A 10,822-nucleotide genomic window follows, 5' to 3' on the forward strand; every position below is an offset into this window, starting at 1 on the left:
ACTTAATTAGTTAGTTAATTATTTATAGTTAATCATTTGAATTATCAGAATAGTTCTGCCCAACCAAAATCTGATGGGGTTTTTTTTGTTTTTGTTTTTGTTTTTTTTAAATTAAACAACGAGTCCTCAAATTAAACGACAAAATGAAGTGTTGGTTCAGGGCTAGAAATTAACTTTTTTCCTCAGTGTCCCACAACTGTCCCGAATTCTACTTTCAATTGTTCCAGACTTAACAACCATTGTCCCTTTTTTTCATTCTACACAATAAATATAGTTTAATAATTTTCTTTCAGTAACTCACATCATTCATTCATTCATTCATTCATCATTCTCTGACTCACTCTGGTCCAACGTGGAAGTTCTGAACAATTAATTTTGTTTTACACCATGCAGCTTCATAGCTTAACATAACATACAGTTTGTTTTGAGTTCATATGTACATCAATTTCATTGTTATCTCTTTATTGCTGCCCCCCACCCCCCCTCCCACCCTGAAAGGAGAAATGTTTTTAACAAGATCAAATGCACAAAATAACTGCAACGTTTTAAAATAAAATGCTGTTATCACATCTGTTTTTAAAAGGTCAATTTTTTTGTTCACATCTTCCAGTGTCAAAGTTTTTTTGTGTTATTAATCTTGCAGCCTGTACTGCATGCTGGTAAAATGTCAAACAAAGGTGCACTTAAAAACTTATAAATTATTTATGAGTGATGAATTTTATCCCTCTTTATTTACGCCCAAGTTATTATTCCCACGTATCAATAATCTTTCCATTTTATTCTAAATTGTGAAGCTGTTTCTTAAGTCTGTTTCAATATGTGCACTATAAAATTAATCATTGATAATCCTTCTGACATTTAATAATGATGACTGAGATATCACTGCAATGATGGTTTACTCAATCTTTCAGCTGAGTTATTGTTCTGTTTTAAATGTGCAGCAGTGCATAATGGTCGTGCATATGTTAATAACAGCTGTTGGAGAAAATCAGTGAAATAAATTGCATTTATTTGACATTCTCCTGTTCCCTATATCTCATGTAATTATTACACATACTACTACTACTACTACTACTACTACTACTAATAATAATAATAATAATAATAATAATAACAATAATATTATGACACCTTGTGAGCCGCATTTTATATAGTTAAGCAAGGCATCACAAGCACATTTCAATAGCACTTGATGGTAAGCTGGCTAACTTACTGGAGTGTTGGATGGACAATGTGGATGCTACTGGGAGCAGTGGAGGGAAGATACACACATCTTCATGGTTTTGGCTGTCACTGTAGCTTTTTTGGGGGGGCTTACTTGCTTTACCACTGGTGTTTTTTAGCCACTTCAGCATTTTTTGACTGTGGGCTTTTCGCCCTTTTCGCTTTTTCGCTACATCAGGAGCTAACTGGGTATCCCAAAATGCATTTGCACCAACAGGTGATACACCGTATTTGGTAACCCATTACATTCTGTGACCTGCAATGTTGGTTAGGTTGGTTTAGGCATGAGGAGTGAGATGACATCCTTAAATCGAGTGCTGCATTGGTTGATGCACTCCAGAACGCCACACAGATTGTGGTTATGGTTTAAAAAAAAAAAAGATTTTAACTTGTAGTTGGAAATGGGAAATTAACAGAAAACTCCTGTGTCAAAGTTAGATGTTTTGTTGACCCATCCATCCACTTCGACCTCTGCCTTGTGTAGTCACTAACATCACCTGATTTTCTCCTTTGCTCCGGTCATAATTACCGCCGCAAGAGGGCTTTGTCACGTGAACATACAGTAAATAAATGTTGTGTTGGGGACTCATCCTGTCGTTTCTCTTGGTAGGACAGTCTGAAACTAAATGAAGAAAGCTCTTGCCTAGTCACTGCTTTAACTTCATTGGTATACAGGACAACAAGAGCTGTTGCACATACATATCTGGCTGCATCCATTTTGTCAGATTTTTTTTTTCTTCCATCTTGTTTATCCTGCCTTCCATCGAAGGTGAAGACTGGGAGGATTCAGCTTTTGTTGTCAAGTTCTTTCTGCAGAGCAGTAGGTGGTACTTTATGGATTTACTGTTGCTCTCCTATTGAAAACAATGAATGTCAGATTTTTCTGTCTATCACATGCCAACACAACATGAATGCGACATAACCCATTTCCATGATGTTTCAGCACATACAGCACATGGAAGAGAGATGTTTTTCTTAGGGTTACCACTCCACACAGTTGTAATCACAACCACAAAAAATTGAAATGCAGCAAGAGCATCTTTTTCACTGTAGATTATGTATATTACTTGATCTCCTAATTCAACCTAGAGTTTGTCGCTCCTCCAAGGGGTCACACAATAAATTGCAGAGGTTGCGAGATGATTAATGGGAGAGGAAAGAAGAAAAGAAAAATCTGCTCTAACAAATATTTAAATTAAACAACCTAAGAAATTTAGAGTGGGAAATCACTCTTTACTAGACCTTCTCACAACTCATTGTCTGTGATGAGTTGCACGTAGACCGTGCTTCATCTGAAGAGGTCACAAGCTGAAAAGTTTGTGGCCCATTAGCCTGATTCATCATTTCTTCTTGATTTAATGAGTTTTTTGACAAAGACAGCAGACTGGAGAGAAAAACAAATAAAAAAGTATTGTAATAAATTCACACGCTGCTGTGTGTCCAAGCCCAGGACAAAGGCGAATCTAAGTATATTCAAGTTTGAGACAAACCTGGTTTCAAACTCTACACCACTATTTATTTCTTTTAAATGACAAAAACAAATCAAAACCCCATTTGTGGAGCCCTGCACAGCTTGCAAATATTTTTATAAACCACTTTCTAGTGTTTGCTCATATGCCTGTGATTTCTGCAAATCGCAAACAGGGAAGGAAGAAATAAATACTAAATTGATAAAAATAAGAAAAAAACACCTTGTTACTTGTGTCTCACAGCTTACAAAATGTGTTGTGAATAGCTCAACGGCCTGTTGAAATGGAATTACTCTGAAGAGAGGGGCTCTGTGTGAACTTGACCTGAGAGGCAGCATTTAATGAGAACAAAACTCTCTAGGTGATCAATATGGTCTATCAATTCAAACTTTAAATGGAGTCTGCTCACCAGGCTCCCATTCCATAAATCCACACATGGATTCAAAGGACTGGTTCCAAACAAGAAACAATGCAGTCGGAAACTTGTGATACGGGTGGATTCCCTCTGTTAGCCTCTCTAACAGGTCTTCACTAAAAGGAAAAGTGTAAATAGTTTTATTGCAAAATATGTGAGGAAAAAAACATCATTTAAATAGAAAAATAGAGCTTTAAATAATGAGTTTTGGTTTAACTGTGAATGACCCTCACTCTAAATCAGCCTGTTGGCACTGAAAACTCATCAAAAAAAATGTTAGAGAGTGAGAGTGCAGCAAACATGCAACTCTGAGAGCCGTCAGTCAAGGCTGTCAGAGATGGCGAGGACGTGGTTGGAGGGAGAGGACTGCTGTGTTTTGACTGCAGCTCAGAGTCTAAGGTCAACACTGAACTCTGAGCTCCCCCCTCCCATTTTCCATGAGAGCTCCCCACGCAAGCCGGCGGGCCAACGATGTCCCCACTGACCGCTGTGATCTACGGCCAAGTGGCGTCTCCCTCTGCCCGATCAGACCCAGCACCTCTTGTTCGCTGGCCAACTGGCCTTCTTCCCTGCAAGCCGGGGCCAGGGCTCCTCCTGGTTCCGTATGTTCTGTGCTTTTTTTAGGCCTATGATAGATGCCAGCCGTCCCTGGGCGCCCTCCGAAGCTTCACCAGAGAGGGGGATTAAACAGATTTCTCTTTTTTTTCAGAAAAGGGGATGGATGAGTGTAATCACCTATAATCTCAAATTCTAGGTCTCTTGATAATGAACCAGGGGCTGTTTCGGCCATTTGGATCAGCTCCCTCTAGTCACCTACTTAAACCATGAAAAGGACCTGTCATAACAGCCTGAAACTAGTGAAGAGGAAATAGAGTTGAGGTAGACGAGCACAGTACTTCTAAGCTCTATTTTCTGCTCATGTGGGCCGCACTGTCAAAACATGGCTCACTCAGAAGACTGAGCACTGAGAACCAAAGTCACTTCGGCCAATGAGCACTTGGCTATTGATCCTGACTAAAATGGAAACCCTTAGGAAGTTAAGCTCTCATCCAACATGTAATGGGGAGGATAAAACAGCAGACTAGGACATGCACTCTCTCTAATCTTATGAAAACTAAGAAGTGGAGCAGCATTTTAATTTACTGGGCTAAGAAAGAAAAGGGAAACCGTACATCGCATGATCCCTCAAACACAGTAAACAGTCACGAACGCATGCCTATAAACATGAGTATACTGACCTATCTATCTATCTATCTATCTATCTATCTATCTATCTATCTATCTATCTATCTATCTATCTATTTTTTTGAGTAATATGTTGCTTTAATGGACAAAGAAAAAGCAACAATACGTGATCTTTTCAAGCAAATAGGTGTATAAAGGAAAACTTTTATATGCTCCAAAGCCAGTAAAACAAAGGGATTTATGATCGGCTCACTCAATTTAAAAACACTGAAGGATAAAACAGAGAGAAAGAGAGACAGATGCAGCTATAGCTATACAGATAGATGGATATACAGGATGTCAGTATTGTAGCCATGCAGTGTAGAGGTGACATTGTATCTTAAAGATGACTTACCTGTTGTCATAGTACATTGCAAGTGGAAGAAAGACAAAGACAGTGGGAGGGATCATTTGAGTTAAAGATGTCCATACTGTCAGAGATATCGATACTGCCAGACAGCCAATGCACTTGGGGTGTGCTCAAAAATAAAATTCATGAGAGAAAGAATAGCAGAGAGGATAGGTGTGAAAATTAAAGGTCATTCCTTGACAGGATGTCTTAGAATTAAGCTGGCAGTGAAGTGTGACAAAGTTCTTTGGTGACAAGGCAGGAGAAGACAATTGTCAACACTTCTTTCCTCCTTCCAACAAGTGCTGGCACCCAAGAAGCGGCTGCAAAGCTTAGAGTTGTAGCAGATCAGGAGAGAGAGAGAAAGAGAGAGAGAGAGAGAGAGAGAGAGAGAGAGAGAGAGAGAGAGAGAGAGAGAAGGATAGGGAGAGAGGTGAATAAATGTTCATCTGTGTGTGTCTGTGTGGGCATGATTACACATGTGAGTGCTGCTGTCTTTGTAAAGTAAATATATGAGGGATGTATGACATTTATCGAGTGATCTGTGTAGATTTTGCATTGTTTGCATGTGTCTCTCCAGTTTAAAGACATATGAGTCAGGTATACCGAAGAAACTAAATTACCTCTAAGTGAGAATGTGTGTATGTGTGACTATACTGCATATACGGCATATCTGTCTACACACACAACCATTTGCAACCTTCATTTATTTCAGAATTTGTTACAATTTTCAAAATGAAATACTCATTTGAATATAATTTGACAACTCCTCCAGCAAAATGATGGCTGGCATAACTGTAATGCTTAGCTTGACGTGGATATGACATTTGCAAACAAAACAGAATTATTTTTGATTTTGAAAAATGACTTTTTTCATAATGTGAGAACCTGAAAAAAAAAAACAAGCAAACAAATAAACAAATCAAAACAGCATTGGTTATTTGTTCAAATTCATAAAGTAGTAACTCATTTAACACCCTTATTCACTTTCTTACACTTTCTCTGTACAAAAACTGCAAATTGTCACTTTAATACTTCAGGTTTTGTGCAGACTTAACAAAAGAGATATAACTAATTAATTAGTGAGCTTTGGAGGGGCTGGTAGTCAGAGTTTTATTTTAACCTTCAGACAGAGTCAGACTAGCTTTTTCAACCTGCCTCTGTCTTTTTTTTTCTTTTTCTTTGTTTTTGTTAAGCTAGGCTAAGCTAACTGCCTGCTAGTTGTAGCAAGAAAGAAAATAAGTGTGTTTCCCAAAAAGTCAAACGATTATCACCCTTGTTCACATTTTGCCGATGAGCAATCCATTGAGGTTATGACATAATGCATGTCCTCCCCATGACAAAATTACAACATTGGTTGTTTGTTAAAATGATGTTTATGTTCTGATACAAAAGTCAGAATTAGCATTGCATTGCAATATCACCACAAACACATCTCATAATGTTTGACTTGGTTTGCACCCTAGTCAGTGGTGTTTTTTTTAATTGAAGAGAGTGACCACAAACTAACTCAACTTTTTTTTTCTTTTTTTGAATTCTTGTTTTAAAACCATGACAGCCATCTATTCTTAACCACAGAGCTGAGAGTTCAGAAGAAGCAAATATGAGTCATTTTTGGAACTGATATGGGTTATGTATTCGAAAACCATCTTTTAGGAGAATATGTCTGCAACAAATGACAATGACCAAGAGGATTTCCAGGGCAGTATGATACTGGGTCCTATCCTTCTCCTCTTGGCTCTCTTTTATAATATTCAGTATTGTGATCAGGGTCTTCTCACATCTTTTTTGCTTTTTGCTTTTGAAAAGCCATTGGCAAGTTGAAGAGACTGCTTTTGGAAAGACCTCATCAGTTTTATAACCTTGGGTCCTGGGAGTAACTGTGTACCAGCATGCTCCCTCTCTTTCAAAGACATGCTAATGTGGACCTCAGTCCAAAGCTTGATGTTAGTCTGTGCCATCTCTCCACATCTGATGCATCTCATGATCATATACCGAGTCCCTCTTTGATCAAAGTCCTCAGTAAGCAGCTAGTTTCGCCATAATGGCCTCATTCGATTACAACGTGTAAAGTACTCCATTAGTTTCTCTGTTCATGAATCATTAAGTGCTGGTTATGATCAGCCAGCTTCATGATGAACTGCAGATTGAGGAAATGGAAACTGCACGAGCTGCCTGAGGTCGCAGGTGGATACAATATTCGTAAATGCTAAATGAACAATCGCATATTAAGGTGGCCTTTGAGGTTAGGTAGTGTGTGTGGTATGAAGAATCAAGAACCATTCAACCATACAAAGAAATTTCACATTAAAACTAAACTGTTTAAGGTGGCTTATTTCATTTTAGATCCAGGAAATCCCTAGAGGTAAAAATCAACACAGAAAAATAAATTAAGTTTGCCAAACCAGTCTCTTTCCTCTAGTGTCATCCCTTCAGTCCTATGTCTAAGCAGTGGATAAATAAGCACAGTGGTAATTGTAGTTGTTTAAACCTTTATTTCTTCAGCAAAAATTGCTTCAACCAAATGCCAAAGACAATAAAAAAACTATGTATTGATATATACATTTCCCTACTTGTTTTATTTCTTTTTATGACATTTTTTTATGAAACATAATGAATGTACTCTGTAAAAGAACATCTATACAAATAAAGTCCGACAAGACGTGCGTGTTGGGAGGATAAGCTTTGGTGCCACATTGGCTGGAGATGTATAATTTTATTTGCTCTATGAGGGAGGGGTAAAAAGAAGTGAGAAACAGAAAGGACTATAGAAACAAAGTGGTTTGAATGTTAAAGTTGGACCGCAAAAGAGGACAAATAGAAGTGACAGAAAAGAGGATTGAGGGAAGGCAGAAAATTCCTGTGGAGAGGTGAAGATGGCACAAAGAGGGTGAGAGACGGTGGCAAGTAGAGTGAGTCACAGAGGAAGAGACAGTGACTGTTATCCATAAGCCATGTGCGGTGCTTGGTAGAGTGAAATTGATTACTTCATCTTCGTCTCATTATTGTCATGATGGATCAGATTGCTGACTTCCCTCAAAGGCGGCTTAATGACTCGATGACACAAATCTGAATGACTGGCTTCACCGGTGGCGTCCATTAGTGTGCCGCACAAAGCTCTCAGATGTGCTTAAACAAAATTGATAATTAAGAGCTTTCATCATTGTAATGAATGGCATCAATAAAGGGACAATTCATATTGCATTTAATGCATTCAGTCCTGCTATTGAGGATGCCCAGGCAGTTATGAAGTCCAGAAATGATTTTTAACTCCCATTTATCATTCCTTTGTTTTGATGCAACAATGAATTATAATAATCCCCATTGACAAATACTGCAGAATAAACACAATAATGCTAGGTAAGCAAAATGAAATGACTGTATCAAAATGAACTGACTGTATCACTGGTTCTGTGTCTGTGATCTATTCTTGCAGCCAGACCTCATGCAATACAGGCTATAATAACAAGGTGGCAATATTACCATAATTACAGCATTTTCTTTCTTGTCCAGCTCATTCCCTCTCTTCTTCTACCCCCCCCCCCCCCCCCCCCCCCTCCTCTGGTTTGTGTTGTTTCTTGCCGTTGTTAATGCTCAGCCTCTAATGGCCATGGCGTCTTCTCCGACAAGGCTTAAAAACGTTCGTCTGCCTCCTCCATCCCCTTACTTATTTAATAATGAGACCACACAAGGCAGTGTCTCTATTCATAATGGAGCAGCAGCAGAGCCATCTTGGTTGGCATACAAATCATGACAGACTGAAGCAATGCAGCAGGAGAGATCTAATTGAGAGATAAATTAGACCTCTGCTACTGATTGACTCAAGAATCAGTTGAACTTCATCCCTGTCAATATGGGAGCCTAGGCTCTATGTGTCTGTTGAAAGTCGCTGCCTCCTGCGCTTACACACATCGCACGTATCTAAATATGGAGATCTGAAGGCATTGTTGTGTTTGTGCCGGTGTTGTTTCGACATCCTGATGGTTGTCAGTGGTGGTGACAAGTACGCTTCGTTGTTTATTTCTCTCTATTTGCGCTGGAGAGTTCAGGATCCCATGCCACCTTGTCTCATCTAAAAGAAAACAACAAATCATTTCTCCCAGTTTGAAACAACAGACCAGCAGAGGGGCGGGGTGGGTAATATTTGCTCCAAGTATGATTTCAGCATGGTTGACTGACATGGTGTCACTCTCACAGGTCCTTGTATTTAAATACACATTAAATTAGGAACATACAGAAAACTAAATACTATAATCACACAACTATAATATACTAATGACTTAACTTTCTTCACCATTTGTTACTGTATCTTACAAAATGTATAGATTCTAAGGGCCAAATGCAACAATTTTAATTATAAATTCTTCTCATGCACTGTAGCTTTATTTACAGAAATAGAGCTGGTTTACTCACTCTATATTACAGGCAGTCAAATAGGAACCCTTCATATTTCACCCTTAGAGTCCTCAGAGTATCACGATCCGTGTTGACGGTGTGGGGGGGAGGCAGTGATAAACTGGAAAACAGGGACAACACTTAGTACGCAGGTGCTTGTATGAGCTTAACAAAAAGCCAAGGAAGGCCAGCAACTGTCTGTGGGGATTTAACCATGTTACAGCTTTGATGCATTTTAAATTGACCTCAAGCATACTTTGGAGACAAGGAGAGAGGGCAGAAACACACAAAGCAGACGATCAATTACTATTCTATAATTGGACAGGGCTTTAATGAGGCTGGCGGATGCAGCCTTGTGCACCTTTGTCAGCCAGAGTCACTGACGTGGGTGGCCCAATCAAAGCATGTCCTCATTAGCATATCTCCGCACATGCAACACTAGCCCTCAGAGTGAACAGCACTTCAAACAGAAGAGTTTCTTCTTGTCCAATTTCCCAGTGATGACTGACCCCTACACATTTTTGCATTGCATAATAACTCGCGACTGACACAGTAACATATTTTATTCTTAAAGCCACTTAACTAGGGACATAATGACAACACAAACGGACTATGTTAAATAAAAAATCATAGAATCAGCTTTTAAAGGGAAAATCAAAGCAGACATTCAATGGCATGCTGCAACAAAATACTTATCTATTCAATTTTAGCTTTTAAAACATTAGTTTAACACAGGCAGTGGGAGGTTGAAGGGAAAAGCTAGTGTTTTTCTCTCATACATCTGCTCTGGTGACCCACTCATCCCCTATATCAGGAATTAGAGCTGAGTCAGAGGTACAGAATACTGCAATGCAAAATCAAAACAAGAAGTTTTAAGCAACCCTTTGTGTTTAACAGCTGGCACTGAATCTGCACCGGGTGTGATGTTGGTATTTGGTATTACTGTCTCATATGTTTTATTGTCACACATTTATTTATTCATATAATTATGGTTTTAGTTTGCACTACTGCTTTATCTATTTATGTGTGTGATGTAAGTGGGGGGTAGACTTGCACAGCTGCTTTTCTTTCCTGTGTGCGTTTGTGTGCATGTGTGTTTGGGGAGGGAGTGGAAGCAGATGATGGGGATGCATCGTCTCTGAATGATGCATTGTGTTGCGTTGTGTTCACCATTTTGTGTACTGTTGACTGTTTATATGTTTGCACCACTGACCAAATGAATATCCTACATCAATAGTGAAGTTAATTCATGCTTGGCTTAATTACATAGAGTACCATCTGTAATAATAATACACATACACAGTTACATAATTGTGATAAATTATAAGGAAATTATGTTGACTATTTGGGTATCTATTTCACATGGTAAAATGGTTTGAAAAAAGGTGGAGGTGGTACAAAGCTAGATGAGGAACATCAGGAAAAAATACCTTATTTCTTTCTCCTTCTGTCTGCCACAAGCACTTTTGGGTGAAGTCTGTAATGACATGAAAATGATGTAAATTGGTGCAAAGGAAGTATCCTCACATTGCTGTACAAACAATTGTAGCCTTATGCTGTGAGCTGGAAGACTAAACCAGCAGGACTTCTGGTCCTGTCTGTTCAAACCATAGACTGTAAAAAACATAATGGACGTAGCCACCATGATGTCGTCCATTGGTTTGTGGACTCCTGTTTTGACCGTTGCCATCTTGGATTTTTGGAGCCAGAAGTGATGAGAAGTGACTACATTTGGACAAGATGTCA

General features: G+C 38.9%; 1 long non-coding RNA gene across 1 annotated transcript; it reads right to left on the reverse strand.

Moving 5' to 3' along the window:
• Positions 1-8,518: 8,518 nt before the first annotated feature.
• On the reverse strand, positions 8,519-10,554 carry LOC121902602. The gene is made up of 3 exons (XR_006097596.1): positions 10,507-10,554; positions 9,095-9,197; positions 8,519-8,753 (listed from the first exon to the last, which is right to left on the reverse strand). It is a non-coding gene; the product is annotated as an uncharacterized LOC121902602 (long non-coding RNA).
• Between the last annotated feature and the right edge of the window lie 268 nt (positions 10,555-10,822).

This window comes from Thunnus maccoyii, chromosome 8 (genome assembly GCF_910596095.1).
Source record: "Thunnus maccoyii chromosome 8, fThuMac1.1, whole genome shotgun sequence".
In the NCBI taxonomy this organism is placed as follows: Eukaryota; Metazoa; Chordata; class Actinopteri; order Scombriformes; family Scombridae; genus Thunnus; species Thunnus maccoyii.